This window comes from Ictalurus punctatus, chromosome 8, assembly GCF_001660625.3.
Source record: "Ictalurus punctatus breed USDA103 chromosome 8, Coco_2.0, whole genome shotgun sequence".
Lineage (NCBI taxonomy): Eukaryota > Metazoa > Chordata > Actinopteri > Siluriformes > Ictaluridae > Ictalurus > Ictalurus punctatus.
In genome coordinates this window covers 5,393,174-5,413,909 of record NC_030423.2, presented here as the reverse complement: position 1 = coordinate 5,413,909, position 20,736 = coordinate 5,393,174, and positions in this window count along the sequence as shown.

Genomic DNA, 20,736 nt, shown 5'->3' with positions numbered 1-20,736 from the left:
GTTGCAATGAAAATTACTCAACCCCCATTGCAAATCAGGTTTATTGTCAAAATTTACAGACTTTCAGCTGTTTGCAATGAACAAATCAAACAAAAGCAATTGAGATAGTTCAACACAGTTAATGCTTCAAGTGCTTTCCCCAAATTCAACAGAAAATGCAACTTATAATGATTTCTCCATTTTCAGAATTATTTGACCCCATGAACAGAATCCCTCGAAACAGCAAGGAAAATGAAGAGGACTTTTCTGTCAGGAAGTGAAAAAAGAAAAAGAAAAAAGAGATAAGCAAAGAAAGAAAAAGAAAGCAAGAAAGTGGTAAGTGGATCAGATAATGACAATTGTATGTTTAAGTATGACAGTAAATAACTGAATGCTGATATTTAGTCTTCCCTTAACTAGTCTAATGGGGATACATTTGGATTACTTCAGCTAACGTTAGCAAAATAACAGCAAAAACTTGAAACTTCTTTCATGTTTTTTTGTTTATTAATGTACCTTGGATAAAACAGCTAAATGATACCTTTTTCTGTAACTGATGAAAGCTACTCTGGTCTATGGAGGCTACTCCAGCCTGGCGTGCGGGTCCAACTCTGTTATATATATATATATATATATATATATATATATATATATATATATATATATATATATATATATATATATATATATATATATATATATGTTCTATATTTTTATATATATTTATTTACAATTTGTAATAGTCTTTTGAACTGGAGTTATTTATTTATTTATTTTTTATTCTTCTTTGTATTTATAGTTTGAAAATTGTACTAATGTGAACATTTGAAATAAATATATAAAAAAGTTTAGATTGTGTACATTTTTGGTTGGTGTCAGATTATTTATAACATAATAGTGATGAACGCTGGTTGGCGGGGTCCCCTGAGAATTTTTGCCTAGGGCCCCAACAGACTCTAGAATCGCCCCTGGTCAGGGATGTATCTAACACTTGCCCTATTGTTGCAAGCAAGCTGAGATAAACCAGGCACAAACGGGCAGTAATTAAGTGGCTCCTCAGTGTCTGTGAGTGAAGATTCATTGCTTTACAGTTCCTATTGCTAACTGATTGAAGTTATTTTGTACATATGGTCCAGAGCTTTCTGATTTTTCTGGGTTTTCTAGCTGAGAGATTCCATTGTTTTATGGTTCTATTTTGTGGGTCATATTCTCAGCAAAAAAAAAGAAACTTCCTCTCACATTCAACTGCTTTTATTTCCAGCAAATTCTTAAAATGTGTAAGTATTCAAGAAAGTTGGAACCAGCTAGATAGAGAATATTTTTTTTCATTAAAGAAGTCCATGCCTCAAAGAAAAAGGCAGAGGAGGAGCAACAAAGTACTAATTGATTTTTTTGTTGATGATTCCACATTTCATATCTGTGATTTTTTATTTGCTACGAATTAAAAAAAGCTGGGTGAACATCCTCTAACTGTGGTGATTCTATCATTTTTTGCCAGTGGTAGTAAGCATACCTAATAATCAATCTCTCTCTCTCTCTCTCTCTCTCTCTCTCTCTCTCTCTCTCTCTCTCTCTCACGCTCTCACAAGCTACACTTGCTACTCCTTAGATACCAGTGATCCCGATCCCTTCTGCTCTCCAGACCTGCCTGATCCATCCTGATGCCCTACGTCTGATGGAATCCTCATCAATTGGAAAAAGATTACTGAGGCTGGGACCACTTAAAAACCATAAAGATGGCATTGGACTTCAATTCATACAAACAGGTATGCCATCATGACTTAGGACCACAAGTGCTATGATTGCTTCAGGACTGCAATGAAGCACAAATGTCACAAACAATTTTGCACTCAAGTCTCCATCAGTGAACAGTGGATAATTTCAACAAAACAGACTTCATGTGAAAACTTTAATGAATTTCCTGGTTATACAATTGTACATTTTGACCATGTAGTAACAGTTACAGAAGGGATTTATTTATAATTGTACTATCCACTGTCACCCAGATGAGGATGGGTTCCCTTTTGAGTTTGGTTCCTCTCAAGGTTTCTTCCTCATATCATCTCAGAGAGTTTTTCCTTGCCACCATTGCCTCTGGCTTAGGAACATGAGGAATAAATACATAAATTTAAAATGTATATCCTGAATGTATTTATTTCTGCTGCTTTGTGAGAATGTCCATTGATACAAGTGCTATATAAATAAATAAAATCAATCCAATCGCACAGTTCTTTGGGTTCACCGTGAGTCCTGACCATTTCAGCGACCTCTGAACAGTCCTCAGGTGCTGCGTGTGCCACTGCCATTCATCACTGTAGATAATCATGCAAGTTTCCAAACACATAGAGGCAGACAAATAGCAAAAAATCTAATAGATAGACAAAAGGGGTATACACCAATAAACAGGCAAAAAGGTAAAGGCACATAAAAACAATGAAATGGAAAAGGCTTGGTAAGGCATATCCATCCATCCATCCATTTTCTATACTACTTATACAGTGTGCACATTGAGGGTGAAATTCACAGTGAGGGTGAAAAAAGTTCCGACATGATTTTTGTTTTCATTTTTTTACATCACAAAAACCTGCCATTTAAACAGGGGTGTGTATACTTTTTATAACCACTGTATACTATTTGAAATTAATAAACAAATATGTATGACATGTTTTGAAATAAGGGGAAAGTCAGAAACTCATCATTTTTTTCATCAAATAAAACACAGAAATAGGGATGACTTTGACTTTTTTGTACCTTAACAAGGTAACATATCCTGGGAGATACAACTCGTAAAATCCAAAATATATCAAATTCCTTTTATCATGTTTTACTTAAGTCCAGATGATATATAAAATTATATATTAATTATTTATTTTTTAAATTAATTATATTATATAATATATTACTTTTTTTTTTACTAATCATGTTCCACTCTTGCCCGTTAAGGGTTAAAGACAAACTATTATAAGACAAATTACTGGTTCGCTAGAGTTAGCATGTTTTGAGTAGTGTTACCAGTTCTTAATGTGAGCTGAAATAGGTACAGGGAATGATGCACACAACACTGGAGGCACCGCTTGGCAAGTACCGGTACTGTTTCTCTTGCTGTCGTCAATCAATACTTTACGTCACTTAATACATTGATTAATACCAGGGGAGTAACCTGGCCTGGGTATTTTGTGGTGTAGCCCCAAAGATTTTTTTCTTTAGCCCTAAATAACTCAGGGTTTCTTACTGAGTAACTGAATGTCTGTAAAAGTAGATGGCAGTGTTATAATTTTGTATCTTCAGTGAACGGAGTGTTGTATTTTTTTTTCAGTGAATGGAGGCAAGACGAATCAGAATCAGTTTACAGGAAAACATATGGAAATACTCGTGTCTTGTTGGCTGACAGGTCTCAATTCTGGCAAACATTAGCTCACATAGTCAGTCAGTCAGTCATTCAGTCAGTGTGAGGAACAATGGATATACACCGTTATGCTGTTTTTTTTTTGTTGTTTGTTTTGTTTTGTTTTGTTTTGTTTTTTTTTTTTTTTTTTTACATTTAACCAGTAAAAGGCTTGAAATGGAAACACAAACAACCTCTTGTAACATATTTTGCATGGCACTGTAGCAGATAAACCCATACAATGATAGTTTTGTTGTGCCTCCCTTTGGCTAGTGATACCAAACTAGCCTAGTCTCATGTTAGATAGCCAAAAAGTTTTGTATTTTATCGGTCTGGTAGTCCTACAAACAGTGATAACACCTGAGGCATGTCTTATAATAAATTAAACTTTTTGTCAAATTAAAATTTTTTTTAAAGTAATTAGCCCTCACATGCAAAAAAAAAAAAAAAAAAAAAAAAAAATGGAATGAAAACATGAATGAAAACTGTCATGGTCTGGGCTGGAGCCCTGTGTGTTTCCCTGTTTTGAGGGCCGACCCCGAGAAGATCCGGGCTGTCATTGAGAGACCCATACCTACCACCCAGAAGCAGCTTCAACAATTCCTGTGGTTTGCTAACTTTTATGATTCATTATTTTATGATTCATGCGAGACTACAGCCGAGTCGAGGTGCCCCTCACTAGGCTCACCTTCTCCTTCACCCCCTTTGTGGAGACCCCTGAAGCTGAGTCCACCTTCACCAATCCCAAGGAGCTGTTCACTTCAGCCCCCGTATTGATCCAGTCTGATCACTCGCAACAATGCATTGTAGAGGTGGACGCCTCTGACTTGGGTGTGGGTGCAGTGCTCTCCCAACGATCTGCCTGATCACCTGACCAGAAACTTCACTCCTATGCTTTTTTCTCTCATTGCCTCTCTCTTGCAGAATGCAACAACAATGTGGGGAATCGTGAGTTGCTAGCCAGGAAGTTAGCCTTGGAAGAGGGGAGGCACTGGCTTGAGGGGGCTGAGCAGCCCTTTATCATGTGGACCGACCATAAGAACTTGGCCTACATCAAAACTACCAAGTGACTCAACTCCCATCAGGCATGCTGAGCCCTGTTCTTCTGGCAGTTCAGCTTCATGATCACCTACAGTCCCGGTTCCAAGAATGCTAAGCCCAATGTCCTCGCTCGCTTTTTCACCTCCAAAGAAGAGAACACCTCAAACCCCAACACCATCCTCCTGCCGGCCTGTGTAGTGGGGGCAGTCACATAGGAGATTAAGTTCATGGTCCAGAGCACAACATACCCAACCCGACCTAGGTAATGGGTCTCCTGATTGCTTGTTCGTCCCAGACTCTGCATGTTCCCAGGTCCTCCAGTGGGTTTACTGTTCCCAGTTTGCCTGCCACCCTGGCTCCAGTTGTAGCCTAGGCCCGTTGAAATGGCACTACTGGTGACATACAATGGATGCTGATACCTGAACCTTTGTCACTGCCTGCACCATTTGTGCCCGTAATAAGGCCTCACACTACCTGCCTGCTGGCCTACTACAACCCTTGCTTGTTCCCAGTCGCCCATGGTCACACATCACCTTAGACTTCATCACCAGTCTACCCCCTTCCAAAGATAACACTGTCATCCTCACCATAGTAGATCAATTCTCAAAAGCAGTATATTTTGTGGCCCTTCCCAAGCTCCCTACCACCCAAGAAACTGCAGACCTCTTCGTAAGCCACATCTTCCAGCTGCACAGCATCCCTTAGGACATTGTCTCTGACCGTGGGCCTCAGTTCATTTCGCAAGTCTGGAGGTCTTTCTGTAATGCTATTAGGGCCACAGTCAGATGGTCCTCTGGATTTCACCCACAGAATAGCAGCCAGACAGAACGGGCCAACCAAGAAATGGAAGCAGCGCTGTGGTGTGTCACTGCCAACAACCCCACTAACTGGAGCTCCCAGCTACCCTGGATTAAGTATGCCCACAACTCCCTAACTAGTACCACCTGTCCCCCTTCAAGTGCTCTCTGAGCTATCAGCCTCAGGAAGACAACATCACTGTCCCCTCCGTAAAGGCTGACATCCTTCATTGCCGCTGGATATGGAAAGAGGTCTGTTCCACCCTGCTCCGGTCCACCAAGCACAACCGTCCATCTGTCCATCTGTCCATCATTGTCGGGTTCCAGCTCTCACCTACCAGCAGAGCCAAAAAGGTGCAGCTTGCAGCCAAAGACATCCCACTCAAGATTGAGTCTAAGAAACTCTCCCCCTGTTATCTGGGCCCTTTCACCATTGAGACCATTATCAATCCCACTGATATCAAACTCAAACTTTCACGTCCCCAGCATAAGCCGGTTCACAACAGCCCTTTGAGCCCTCCTTCCGACCCCCCCACCATCTGCCCGGGTCATGGATAACCAGCCGGCATACACTGTCAGAAGGCTGCTGGATGTGCACCGCAGGGGATGGGGTCTGCAATATCTGGTGGACTGGGAAGGATATGGTCCGGATGAGCAGACATGGATACACCTATCCTTCATCTTGGACCCTTCTCTTATCCACAAATTTCGCTGGACCCATCCAGACAAACCTGGCAGGTTGCCTGAGGGCTCCCATTGAGAGGGGGGTTCTGTCATGGCCCGGGCTGGAACCCTGTATGTTTCCCTGTTTTTTCCTTCCCCAGTTTGCAGTGTTTTCTAAGTGAAAATGTCCAAACTGGGCCAAAAGTGTCAATATTTTGTGTGGCCACCATTATTTTCCAGCACTGCCTTAACCCTCTTGGGCATGGAGTTCACCAGAGCTTCACAGGTTGCCACTGGAGTCCTCTTCCACTCCTCCATGATGACATCATGGAGCTGGTGGATGTTAGAGACCTTGTGCTCCTCCACCTTCCATTTGAGGATGCCCCAAGGTGCTCAATAGGGTTTAGCACTGGAGACATGCTTGGCCAGTCCATCACCTTCACCCTCAGCTTCTTTAGCAAGTGGTTGTCTTGGAGGTATGTTTGGGAACGTTATCTTGCTAGAATACTGCCCATCAGATCATGTTCTGCTTCAGTATGTCACAGTACATGTTGGCATTCATGGTTCCCTCAATGAACTGTAGCTCCCCAGTGCCTCTGGAAATGACACTGAGCACGTGCACTCAACTTCTTTGGTCGACCATGGAGAGGCCTGTTCTTAGTGGGACCTGTCTTGTTAAACCGCCGAATAGTCTTGGCCACCATGCTGCAGCTCAGTGTCAGGGTCAGTGTCTCTTCTTACAGCCTAGGCCATCTTTATGTAGAGCAACAATTCTTTTTTTCAGATCCTCAGAGAGTTCTTTGCCATGAGGTGCTATGTTGAACTTCCATTGACCAGTATGAGGGAGTGTGAGAGCGATGACAGCAAATTTAACACACCTGCTCCCCATTCACACCTGAGACCTTGTAACACTAACAAGTCACATGACACCGGGGAGGGAAAATGTCTAATTGGGCCCAATTTGGACATTTTCACTTAGGGGTGTACTCACTTTTGTTGCCAGCAGGTTAGACATTAATGGCTGTGTGTTGAGTTATTTTGAGGGGACAGCAAATTTACACTGTTACACAAGCTGTACACTCACTACTTTACATGGTAGCAAAGTGTCATTTCTTCAGTGTTGTCACATGAAAAGATATAATCAAGTATTTACAAAAATTAGACGGGTGTACTCACTATACTGAGCCGATGATGTCGATGATCGATGATGTCCATAATAGCACTTTAACCACATTAATAACATCTTGCTTAGGCAGGTGCCCCAACAAACAGTGTACTTTACTGGCCCTATTTTTTTGATAACTTCAGCTGGTCCCTCCCACTTGGGCATGAACTTAGGGGACAACTTGTTTGAGGCTGCAGGGAGAGGGTGAGCTCTAAGCCAAACTAGTTCTCTCTGCTGGAACCGCATTATTCTTCTGTTGGGCATTCTAATATCTAGCTTGTTTCACCCTGGGAAAACCCCATTCTATATTTAACCTTATCCGCCATGATCTTCTGTCTTTCCCCCAGGGATTATGAAGATTGTTTAGGTGAGGGTGGTTATTTATCAGTCTTTCCAGTGGTCCCTTGATTTGTCTGCCCAATATGAGTTCTGCAGGTATTTTTCCATTGGTTTCCTGTTTGCCTGTGTTCATGGCATGAGTTCCAGGAGCCACCAGTTCCAGGTATGGTGCTGAGCTCCCACATATTATTCAATCATGGTTTTTACTGTCTGGTTAATTAATTATGTTTGATTTATCTGTGGGTGGTAATTTGTAGTGAGCTTTTTATGTTTCCCCAAGACTTTCAGAGGTTAGCCAGGAGGGTGGATGTAAACTGTGGACCTCTGTCAGAAATCAAGTATTTTGGCACTCCCCAGAGAGTGAAGATTTCCTCCCAGAGGATTTTCACAATAGGAGGTGTCTTACTATCTTAGGGGGAACATCTCCACCCACTTGGCAAAAAAGTCCACAATAACCAAGAATAAATGTTCTGTTTTTTACTGGTAGAGAGCAGCCCCATTAAGTCATCGCCCAGCGTGTGTCCTGGCTCGGTGAATTTGGTGCTCTGGATAAGACCGCTGGGTTTGGAGTTCGGGCAGATTGTGTAGTGCTTGACATAGTTCCAGACATCTCTATGGACAGTGGGCCAGCAGGCCATCTCCAGCAGTGTCTTGAACCTCCCTAAATGTCTCCCTAGAGGATTGTCATGCATATAATGTAGGAAAGTCGGTATTAATGATTGTGGTACTGCCAACTGATATTTTTCTCTTTATCCTTGGACACCCCCTGGTGGTCCACAGAGGTAATCTGTTGGTTATGGAGGGGTCGTTTGGGAGATTTCCACCAATGTGTGGGGAATGCCAGATGTACACTTTGGGTGAGTCATGGATAAACTGGGTGCAGTGTCTGTTTGGGGTGGTACATAGGCTTGTGTCAAGCTGTTCCAGGTTGAGATATCCCTTTCGGTGGTGGTCTGCCCTTTCATGGTGTATTGGACTGCGGCAACCTGGGAGTCAATAGAGTCAGATGTAAAGAGGTCTTAGGGCAGTTGAGCCCAGGCAAGTGCTGCATGGTCAGTGAAGACCTCAAATTCTGTCCCTTGCAGGTAGTGCCCCCACATTTCCACTGCCTGTACCATTGTTAAACACTAGTTTTTTTAGGTAATTAGGTTCTGGATTCAAATGCTATTACCTTCTCTCCTTCCTCAGAATGTTGGTCCATGGATTGAGAATTGATTGTTATGTCTTCAATGTAAACTAAGCACATTTTTCTATGTAGGGAAAATTAGATTTTCCTTTCGTTATATTGATCTCAAACGGAGGAAAAGTGCAAACTTAATATTTCAACAACTGATCAACAATTCGTCCACTGTTGAGTTGAACTTAATGTATCTTATTAAGTCTGGCTAGGATATTAATCTCATGGCCACCTGTAATAATATCCTGACGAATTATGAGCATAGTAACAAGATCAGACATCTTATGACAATAAATCATAAATATAAACAGACACTTGTTATTAAACTACTCTAATACACGGAAACTAAACTAACACTTAAGCACAAACAGACATGTGCACAAACACGCACACACACACAAATACAAAACAAAGGGGATGAAAATAGCTTTGACAGAGAATGAATGGCTCCCTAGTTTAACACCGCATTCTGTTCTTAGACCTTGACCTGAACTAACCATCAATAATTAATTAAAATTTCACTTCGTTTTAGAGGGGCTCTATTAAATACACCAACTTCGGGGTTTACTTTTGCGTTTCTGGTTGGTGGGAATTTGTTAGAGGTATGATTGCTTTTGATCGGTGTCTAGGAAGACCAATCGGAGTGGTCAATCGAGTGGAGTCTTGTAGGAGGCCTGCTTGAGGAGCTTGGCAGCAGTCCTTCTGGTTCTTTCTTGACTAGAGATAGGAAGCTTTGCAGGAACCGCAAAGGAAAGGTCCTAAAGATGTTGACTGAACAACTTCTGCAGATGTTGGTTGAAGAGGACTCTTGCAGCTGTTGTTAGTTGATGAGCACTCCCCGAAGATGTTGATTGGGGAGACCTCTCTGAAAGAAAACTCATTGTTTCCATGGTGTCCAAGGGTTTTAAATCTTCCTAGCTGAGTGGAACCTGAAAGATTTTGCTCCAATCAGCATGAAGTTGGGGCGGGGTGTAGCTACGCCCATGACTTTTCTCAGTCCATTGTTTTGTGTTTACCTGATTTCATGCATTCTCTTTTCTTCTTTTTATAGAATGTGGATCAAACTTTTAGTCCCAACTGTTGTTACCTATAGATCATTCAATTTTTGTGGTTCAAATTTTGAGGGAATTTGGTTCATATAGCAACTGTTGGATTTACATCAGCCTTTGTGCCTTCCCTGCTGACTTCCCCCAATAATAAACCAGTCATCTCATGACATCTCTGTTTGCCCGAACAGAACCTCCCTGCTGAAACACACACACACACACACACACACACACACACACACACACACACACACACACACACACACACACACATTGTTCAATATGTGGTTAACACAGATGTTTTTAACTTAATTAGTAATTATATTACATTCAGTATGGCAAATGTCATTATAATCATAATAGACATTTTAGTTATGCAATGGAGATGGTTAATGATGCAAGTGTTCTAAATTATCATAAGAGGTGACTGAGCCTAGCAAAAAGACCTGTGTTTACATAGCAATTATGCTATTCAGAAATAAACCTTCATTTTAGTTAGAATTACATTTAGATAGTGCTTTTGTAGACTCTCAAAGTGCTTTACGTAGTATGGGGTGATCTCCTCAACCACCACTAGTGTGTAGCATCCACTTGGATGATGTGACTACAGCTATAGTGCACCAGAACGCCCACCACCCACCAGCTATTAGTGGAGAGGAGAGAGTGATGTAGCCAATACAGAGATTATTGGGGTGCCATGACAGAGAAAGTGAATTTCGCCAGAACATCGGGGTATACCCCTACTCTTTTACGACCACGGCTTTTTAATGACCACAGGGACCTCGGTTGAATGTCTCATCCGAAAGACTGTTGCTTATACAGTATAGTGTACCAGTCACTATACTGGGGCATTAGGCCCCATACAGCTCACAGGCCCTGCTGGCCTCACCAATACCACATTCAGCAGCAACCTTAGTTTTCTTCAGGGAATCTCCCATCCTGATACTAGCCAGGCTCAACCCTGCTTAGCTTCATTGGGAAACCAGGCGAGAACTGAAGGGAACTATGGCTCTGACATTTCATTGTCAATCTACAATTAATTAATTAAAAGAGTTAGGCCTAAAGTCTGCACTATTAAATATGCTAATTTTATTTACATTAACATGAAAAAGGTTAAGTGGAACGATCATTTAATCATTCTTGTCCAGGATAAAACCTGATATTTAGTGTGAATAACACGTAACACAGCTGGAGAGTAGTTACCATTTGTAACTCATGCAGCATTGACACTCAGTTGTGTCAATGCTGCATAACACATCTGCTTGACATCTGCAGTTCTACACCATAAGACCAGTGTGCTGATGAGAAAGCTGTAAGTCTTCCACAGAGCCTCAAAGCTCACAAATCTGAATTTAGTCTGTCTTGCACACAGGACAATGTGCAATCACATGAGTTAAACAACATGATTCTGAAATCAATTATAGATTATGAAGTATTTGTTCATTTGCACTCATTAGAAGTGTTGCATTATTGTATGTCTGCAGAATAACATGAAAAATATTTTTAAACCCAGTAACTAAGAGGACTTCTGGTTACCAAGATGTGAGGTTAGCAATCTGCAGTGTTTCACCATGTGTCATGTGTTTTTCAGGAGTTGCTATCTCAAACACATAAAATGCTCTACGGAGTGTTTAAATGGATACTTCATATTGTCATTTAACAGGCAAAAAGCCCAGGACTAATGAACAATTTGTATTTTTGGAAGAATCTAGTGTTTGTAGTTCAGATGTGATTGGTCAAGGCCTACTGTGTGCATTTGGCACCAACACACAGATGTTCCAATAACCACAGTGTCTTTACTGATGAATGATGTTAAACTGTCCTTACTGACTTTTTATACCAATGCAAGGAGCAGTGCAGAGCCTTGATTCTATGTAGGTAGATCACACTAGGCATTTTCACCAGTAATGTTGGTGAGTGCATTATATAAAGGAGTTTGTGAGTCACTGTGCCTCAGTGGCTGAGTCAGACATGCACACGTGCACACACACACACACACAAGTACACACACACACACACACACACACACACACACACACACACACACACACACACACACACAATGATCTCATTCACTTGAACTGTGTCATTCTCTCTTCCCATCTGGCCTTCCATTCATAAAACCATCTACCAGGAGATGCTACACTACAGCGGTACCATGGTTAGAGGTTTTTTTATGATTACTAAAGCATGATTTTGAAAACAGGGCTCATTTTATCAAAACACTACACACAATTCACACAACCACACACACAAGTAGCAGAACACCTCAGATCTTTTTCCCAAACAAAACACTTCATTCAAAACTATACAATAATTTATAAAAACCCAATTTTGACAATGTATGGCACACACATGGTTCATACGATCTGGTTCTGTTTGAACTAGTTACACACTGCTGTGCTCAATCAAAAACACATTTAACATTTCTATTTCTCTAATGATATAGGTTTGATTTTTTCAGATATATTGTTAGAGTAAAGTACATGAATATATTGACCAAACGCAACTCACAAGAGCAGTACTGCACACTGATGAAATATTTATTTCTCTCCACATTGTAAAATCAGTCAATACATCCATGAATTTCCAAAGGTTGCATTTTGCACTGAAAATAAGAATAGAACATATTCTAAATAGAATACAGTACATAAACACAGCAAAAACATTTGTGGAGACCAAAAAGAAAACATGATTAAAAAAACAAAACAAAACCTAAGCATCATCTCTTTGCCTGGCTGGATCTGGCCATAGCACATCATTCACATGACAGGCTATGTTTTCTCTTGAAAAACAGTTAGGGAAGAATCTTCTTGAATTCCGAATTCATCCTTCCACAGACCCTGCATCAATTAGGTTGCAGGCCTCCTCCATGGCTTGAATGAGGGGCAGCCTAACATAGGGCTGGAGATTGTAAACCTTCCACTGCCATGTCAAAAGACAACTCCACAATGAGGTTAATTGTGTGAAAATTGTGGATGCTGATGAAACCAGTTTTGGAAAAGAGCAGATCGGTGGAAAGATACATTGTCCCAGATGAGAATGTATCTCATTTGCTCTCCATCCCTTTTGTCTTCTTCTGTGATGATGTTGTGTAGTCCATCTAAAAATGTGAGTATGTGGGCCATGTTGTAAGGACCTAATTTGGCATGGTGGTGTGGTGGAGGACCCCATTCTGCGTGATTGCAGCACACATTGTGATGTTCCACAAGGTTGGCCTGGGACATTCAAAATAGCTCTGTGGCCAATGATGTTTCTCCCTCTTCTCCTTACTTTTGGCAGATTAAACCCTGCCTCATCTATGAAGTTAAATTCATGTGGGATTGCATCAGCATCAATTAGCAAAACTCTAAAGAACGACATTGTGTAGTTCAATATAAGCCTAGTATAAATTTACATGTAAAAGGTTCTATGTGCAGTGCTCAGTACTGAGGTGTACATTACTTACCTGCACATGTTCATGTGAACATGGGGCTCCTTCCTCCTCGATGTTCTCTACCCTCAATCCAATGTAGACCAATCAAAATACACATAAAATGTCACAGGACAGCGTACAAAGCATTGTTTCAAAAATGGAATGCAGTGAATGGGTAGCAAAAAGTATTGATGTAGTGCATATAGTAGGCTACATTGTACTGATTTTACTGTAGACAGTAGAGAAAAGTTGTTTTTTACTAGTACTCTTATCGAAATTATTGTTGCAACAGTATATCTGCTAAGGTTGGGCTGAACTCTTTGTCTAGCCTCTCTCAATGTCAACATATGGTTTATAACATGCTCAACCAATGTTGCTTGAATCTCATCTGATCAATTTTGTCCTAGTCTTCTTTGTCCACATCCTCCTTCTGGTCTACCTTTTCCTCTCCCTCTTCCTCTCCCCACCCTTCTTCCTCCACAGGCTTCCCCTCACATCCTCCCTCTACCTCTTCCTCTTACTGCAAGTTCTGCAACGTTGCCTTCCAATTTTGTTGAAGACAGGTAAACTCACCTGATGACGTTAAACTTTAGCCCTGCAGACATGTCATCACCAGTGTGGAATTATTACGAGGTCTCAAGAAACAATAAAAAATATGCCATTTGCTGTGTATTTTTAAAGGCCTATTAAAATGTTAATTTTAAAATATTTGTTGTGGTTATTTATTTGATTCTCAATTAAAACAACAATCTACCACATTACTGTAAATAATATAACCAAGGCAACATCTGTTGTATTACTTTATCTGAAAAAAAAGTTAACAGTGATGGTCAACAGAAAGCTTACTGTCCCTTTAGGCAGCGCACTGTGGAACATGTGGGCGCGCGTGCACCAGGAAGCTGCGCGAGCACCTGCTTTTCTTTTGTTGACGACAGTGACATTTGGACACGTGCTTTTGTTATGTTTCTGTTATGTCTCCTCCCTGTTCTGTCATTGGCTGTTATTTCACGTGTGTCTGAAGTGCTGTCAGCCGTCAGCAATTAAGACGCTGATTATGTTTGCATATATACCGTGCGTCTCCCAGCATACAACGCGGAATATTATAGAATAGAATAGATAAAATACAATACGTTAGATATAGTAGATTAAATTAGTTTAGATTCCTTACGATAGTTAATCACAGTCCTAGTTATTGTCCATGTCATGTTCCATGTTTAGATTAGTACATTTAGTCCACGCTGGTTTTTTCCGCTCCCAGTCCATAGTCATAGTTTATGTTTCTCGTTTTGTTTCTCGACCCTGTTTTCCGTGACCACAACTCTGATTCCTGCCTTGCCCAGTTTAGGCCTGTTTGCCGATCGCCTGACCCTTGCATGTTTGTGGATTACGTTTTAGATTACTGTTTGAATTTACTTGCCTGTGTCTCTCTTCAATAAAATGGTTTCTACTGCACTTGCATCCGTCCTTATCTGTGTTACGTCTCAAGTTGTAACAGAATATTCCTCCTCTACATGGATGCAGCAGGAAGACAGGGGAGACATCACGCTACAAGAACCATGGAAGTAGCAGGACAGTACCTCATCAGGAAACGCTCGGATTACTGGCCGCATTTTTTGTCCGTGCAGCTCACTCAAAGGCATGCCATCGAACTTCCACCAGAGACAGCGGGATTGGGGAGCTACCCGCTGGAGTTCCTCTTCAGCTACCAGGAATATTTCTGCAGCCTGGCGTATCCCAAGCCTACTAAGAGACAGTGGATCGGGTTCTTAGTGTCCAGGTTTTGCGGTCTGGCCCGTGACTGGGCGGAGCAGCTGGTGAGTGCTGGGTCCTCTGCCCTCCATGATGTCACTCAGTTTTCGGAACTTTTTATGGAGGAGTTCACGCAGCCAGGGCAACTTCACGGTCTGGATTTACTGGGGTGGAGAGTCAATGGACAGCCCCAGGATGGCCTGCCATTCAACCTCTACTATGACGGGGTTGACAGGGCAGCCTCCACCGATCCACATCAGGTTCTGGCTAACATGGGGGAGGTGTCTCCGAGATGCATCACTGAGGGCTGTGGGAAAGAGACTCAGCTCCAATGTCCCACATACAAGAAGCTGGGTCTCCAGGAAGCATTTTTCTGCTCTAAGGAATGCTTCAAGAGCAGCTGGCATCAGCACAAGCGTTGAAACAGGAAAGCCCCTGTGGAACTACAGCCAGAGGTCAATGTAGCAACCTCTGTACAAGAGCTCGAACCTGAGACCCATGAGCTAGTCTCACTCGCTGAGCTCCAGCCAGAGATCCATGTTGCGACCTCCAAGCCCCAGCCTGAGACCTACGAGGAGGTCTCAGCACCAGAGCTCCAGGCTGAAGTTAACCTGGCAACCTCAGAGCCCCACCCTGAGACCCATGAGGAGGTCTCAGTGCCAGAGCTCCAGGCTGAGGTTAACCTGGTGACCTTTGGGCCCCCGTCTGAGACCTACGGGGAGGTCTCAGCTCCGGAGATCCAGCCTGAGGTTAACCTGGCGACCTCAGAGCCCCCATCTGAGACCTACAAGGAGGTCTCAGCTTCGGAGATCCAGCCTGAGGTTAACCTGGCAAACTCAGAGCCCCAGCCTCAAACCTACAAGGAGGTCTCAGCTTCAGAGCTCCAGCCCGAGGTTAACCTGGCAACCTCAGAGCTCCAGATTGGGACCCACGAGGAGGTATCAGCACCCGAGCTCCAGCCAGAGGTCAACATGTCAACCTCGGAACCCAAGCTCGAACCTGAGATCCATGAGGTGGTCTCACCCGCCGAGCTTCAGCCAGAGGATAACATGGTGACCTCAGAGCTCGAACCTGAGACCCATGAGGTGGGCTCACCCACCGAGCTCTAGCTAGAGGTCCACATGGCGACCTCTGAGTTCCAACCTGAGACCCACGAGGGGTCTCAGCTATAGAGGTCCACTGTAATGCCCAGTTATTGTCCCAGGTGTCTGTTGACACGGACAGCCAAGCTCTGCTCATGTCCAAGTCTGCTGACCTGACCAACCAAGTTATGCTCACACCAGAGTCAGTAAATATGTTTAACCAAGTTCTGCTCACACCCGAGTTTACTGAAATGGACAATCAAGCTTTGCTCATGTCCAAGTCTGTTGACATGATCAACCAAGTAATGCTCACGTCCGAATCCGCTGACACAGCCTACCAAGTTCAGCCAGCAGGCTCCACTGAGAACGTTGCTCTGTGTTCTTGTTCCGATGTGGACATCACTCTGCATTCTTGCTCCGCCGAGGATGTCCCTCTGCTTTCTTGCACTGCTGAGTACGTCCCTCTGCTTTCCTGAACTGCTGAGTACGTCGCTCTGATTCTCTGCTCCACCAAGGACGTCGCTCTGCCTTCCTGCTCCGCCGAGGACGTCACTCTGCTTTTCTGTTCAGCCAAGGATGTCGCTCCGCTTTCCTGTTCCGCCGAGAATGTCACTCTGCTTTCCTGTTCCGCCGAGGACATTGCTCCATGTTCCTGTTCCCCCGAGGACATCTCTCTGCTTTCCTGTTCCGCCAAGGATGTCACTCTGCTTTTTTGTTGTGCTATGAATGTCGTGCGGTCTCCTGGTTCAGCTTGGGACATTTTGCCCAGGGGACCGGGACCGCCAAAAGAGATGGATGTTTCATGGCGCTCCGGGAGGAGCGCCCTTGGGGGGGGGGTTCACGGTTTCCCCTTCATGCAGTGCACTGTGGGGCATGTGGGCGCGCGTGCACGAGCAAGGTGCATGAGCACCTGCTTTTCCTTTGTTGACGACAGTGACATTTGGACATGCTTTTGTCATGTTTCTGTTATGTCTCCTCCCTGTTCTGTCCTTGGCTGTTATTTCACGTGTGTCTGAAGTGCTGTCAGCCGTCAGCAATTAAGATGCTGATTATGTTTGCATATATACCACGCGTCTCCCAGCACACCATGCGGAATATTATAGAATAGAATAGATAAAATACAATATTTTAGATATAGTGGATTAAATTAGTTTAGATTCATTACGATAGTTAATCACAGTCCTAGTTATTGTCCATGTCATGTTCCATGTTTAGATTAGTACATTTAGTCCATGCTGGTTTTTCCGCTCCCAGCCCATAGTCATAGTTTATGTTTCTTTGATCATAGAATTTTTATTGAAAATTTACATTTTACATAACACCCCACCCAACAACCCCAACAAACAACCACAGCCAAAACCAAAAGAAAGGGGGAAACAAAAAAAACTATAAACAAACAACCAAAGAAAAAAAAACAAACACAAAAAAACAAACAAACAAACAAAAACAAAAAAACTAAAACATAAAAACCCAAAACAACAACAACAAAAAAAGGGGTAAGATGATCAGGAATTACAGTCCACCTCTCCTCAATCCACCACCAGGGTGCGTACATCATTGAAGTAGGTAATAAATTGTGCCCATTTTCCCAAAAATGAGTCACCCCTGCCTCTGATGTTGTACTTGATTTTTTCAAGTTTTAAAAAGAAGATTAAATCCTTAAGCCAGACTGATATAGAGGGGGGTTGTGGAGAGGTCCAAGACAACAGTATTCTGCGCCGAGCAAGTAACGATGCAAAGGCCACAACACTAGCTTGTTTATGGTTCAGAGGTTGACGCTGAGATGGAACACCAAAGATGGCAATTAAAGGACAGACATCTAATTTGATTTTAATAACGTCGGACATAGTTTTGAAGAAAGAGTTCCAAAAGTTCTGCAATTTGGGACAAAGTGCAAACATATGTCTGAGGTTACAGGGTGAAAGTTTACATTTTTCACACATGTCAGGAACATTGGGATATATTTTAGACAGTTTACTCCTAGAGAGGTGAGCTCTATGGACCACTTTAAATTGTATGAAACTAAGTCTAGCACAGGACGTGGTGGTACATATATTATCTAATGCTCTGCCCCAGTAATCATCCTCAAGCTCCAGGCCCAATTCCTCCTCCCAAGCACCAATGGTTTTGATATTGTAAGAATCGTCTTGTGACCAGATCGTTGCATATATCCGTGAAATAATGCCACCCTTATTAGGATTCAGCTTGAACACCTCTTCCCATGCAGACTTTGTAGGTAAGGAGGGAAAACCAGCGAATAGGGAGGAGACACAATGCCTAACTTGAAAAAAACGGAAGAGGTGAGACAGAGGCAGACTGAATGACAAGGATAATTCAGAAAAGTTTGCAAACACGTTATTAATGAAAAGATCCTCAAAGCGTTTCAGACCCTTCTTTTCCCACAAAGAGAACATGGAATCCATAAAGGAGGGGGGAAAGAGGTGGTTATTACATATAGGTGCCATGGTTGAGGCCAAGATGGATTTAAAATGACAGCGAAACTGATAGAAAATTTTTAGAAAGGTACATACTATTGGATTATCCGTGTATTGTAAAAGGGCTATAGGAAGGGAGGAGAACACCATAGCAGGGAGGGAGGTTGATGCACAAGACTTCGCTTCTAAGTGGCACCATGGAAGAGAGGGGGCCTGCACCCAGAGGACCAGTTTCTGAATATTAGCCGCCCAATAATAATACATGAAATTGGGCAAGGAGAGGCCACCACTTAGTCGACTCCTCTGAGGTGAAAATTTGGAAACCCTGGGAGTTTTCCCTGCCCATACAAAAGAGGAGATTAATTCGTCTATATTCTTGAAGAAAGATTTGGGTAAAAACAAAGGGATGGACTGGAAAAGGTAGAGGAATTTTGGAAGAATGTTCATTTTTACTGTGTTTATTCTACCAAGAGGGGATAATGGTAGAGCTGCCCATCTTTGGAAGGCCGACTTCATGTATAAAATTAAGGGTGTAAAATTCGCCGCCATTAACGCACAATAAGAACGGTGACATTAACTCTGAGATATTTGATTTTTGTGTCCTCCAAATGAAAAGGTATTTCAGTCTGTTTTATTTTTTGGCCAGATTGGTTTATGGGTAAGCATTCACTCTTCTGTAGGTTCAGTTTATACCCGGAAAATTTCCCAAAGTCATTTAATGTGCGTATTATCTCAGTACTAGATGCAATCGGATCTGTAACATAAAGTAGTAAGCATACAGAGCTAGTTTATGTTCAATTCCTTTGCGAATTATACCCTGAAATACAGGAAGAGTTCTAAGCACCATCGAGACAGGCTCAACTGCTATGGCAAAAAGTAAGGGAGACAGAGGACATCCCTGGCGTGTACCCCGTGACAAAGTAAAATACTCAGATTTAGCATCGTTGGTATATATGGAAACCTGCGGTTCCACATATAATAAAGGGATCCATGATATCAGTCCATCCCCAAAGCCGAACGTCCTTAGCACGGTAAAAAGATATTCCCATTCGATCCTATCAAATGCCTTTTCTGCGTCCAAAGAGATGACCACTTCAGATAAGGCGCTGTTTTGTTTTGAATACAAAATGCTAAGTAGAGTACGAATATTAGAAAAGGAATGCCGTCCTTTTATAAACCCGGTTTGCTCCTCTGAAATAAAGCTAGGGAGAACCCCCTCCAAACGAGAGGCAAAATGAAGCAAACAAAGTTTTAGCAAACGAAGTTTGGCTAAAATCTTGACATCAACATTGAGGAGGCTAATAGGTCTGTATGAATTACATAATGTCGGCTCCTTCACATCTTTGAGCAATAGAGTAATAGATGCTTGTCTCAATGTTTGTGGCAGCGTCCCTAGTTCTAAGGATTCCTCGAATACAGCCAGAAGTAATGGGGCCAATACAACATGAAATTTCTTATAAAATTCAGCAGGAAACCCGTCCGGGCCAGGTGATTTCCTAGATTGCAATGAGTTGATTGAGTTAGTGATGTCATCTAAGGTGATGGGACTGTCAAGCTCAGATGCCAATAGAGGGTCAACTCCGGGAAAATCAATATTTCCAAGAAAATGGTCCATGTTACCTGAATTGTCAGGAGATCCAGCAGTGTATAAAGAGGAGTAAAAACTTTTAAAAGTTGAATTAATTTCTACAGGATCCGATGTTAATGCACCACTGGACTGCATAATCTGAGTGATAGAGCACGAGGCCACTCAGCTACGCAGTTGGTGAGCCAACAACCAACCGACCTTATCTCCATATTCATAATAATTGCCACATGTGTAACAGCCTCTCCGCCTCACCTGCCGATAACAACTCGAACTCCGCCTGCAAATTAAGCCTTTGTTTATGCAGCTCAGGGGTCGGGTTGAGAGCATATTGGTCATCAATTACTCGAATATTATCCGATATCTCTTTTTTCTTATCCTTGCGTTGCTTATTGGCATGAGCAGAATAAGAGATTATCTGTCCCCTTAAGAAGGTCTTTAAAGTTTCCCAAAGTAAAGAGTAAGAGATTGAATCAGTTTGGTTAGTAAGAAGAAAATCATCTATTGAAGTAGAAATATACTTGCAAAACGCTGAATCGGATAAAAGTAGAGAGTTAAGCCTCCATGGTGGACGAAAGGCGCGATGTGAAGGTAGAAGAATGTCAAGACTTAGAGGAGCATGGTCTGAAATAACAATTGGTAGATATTCAGAGTTTACAACCTGAGAAATTAGAGAGTTATTAATAAAAAAGTAATCAATGCAAGAAAAAGATTTATGTACGTGAGAAAAAAAGAATATTTTCTCACTGTGGGGTTAAAATACCTCCATGGATCAATGTAACCATTCTGAACCATAAACTCAGAGAACACCTTTGCCATTGCAGAGGGAGCCTTTGCAACAGCGCTAGATTTGTCCAAAACCGGGTCAATAGCACAGT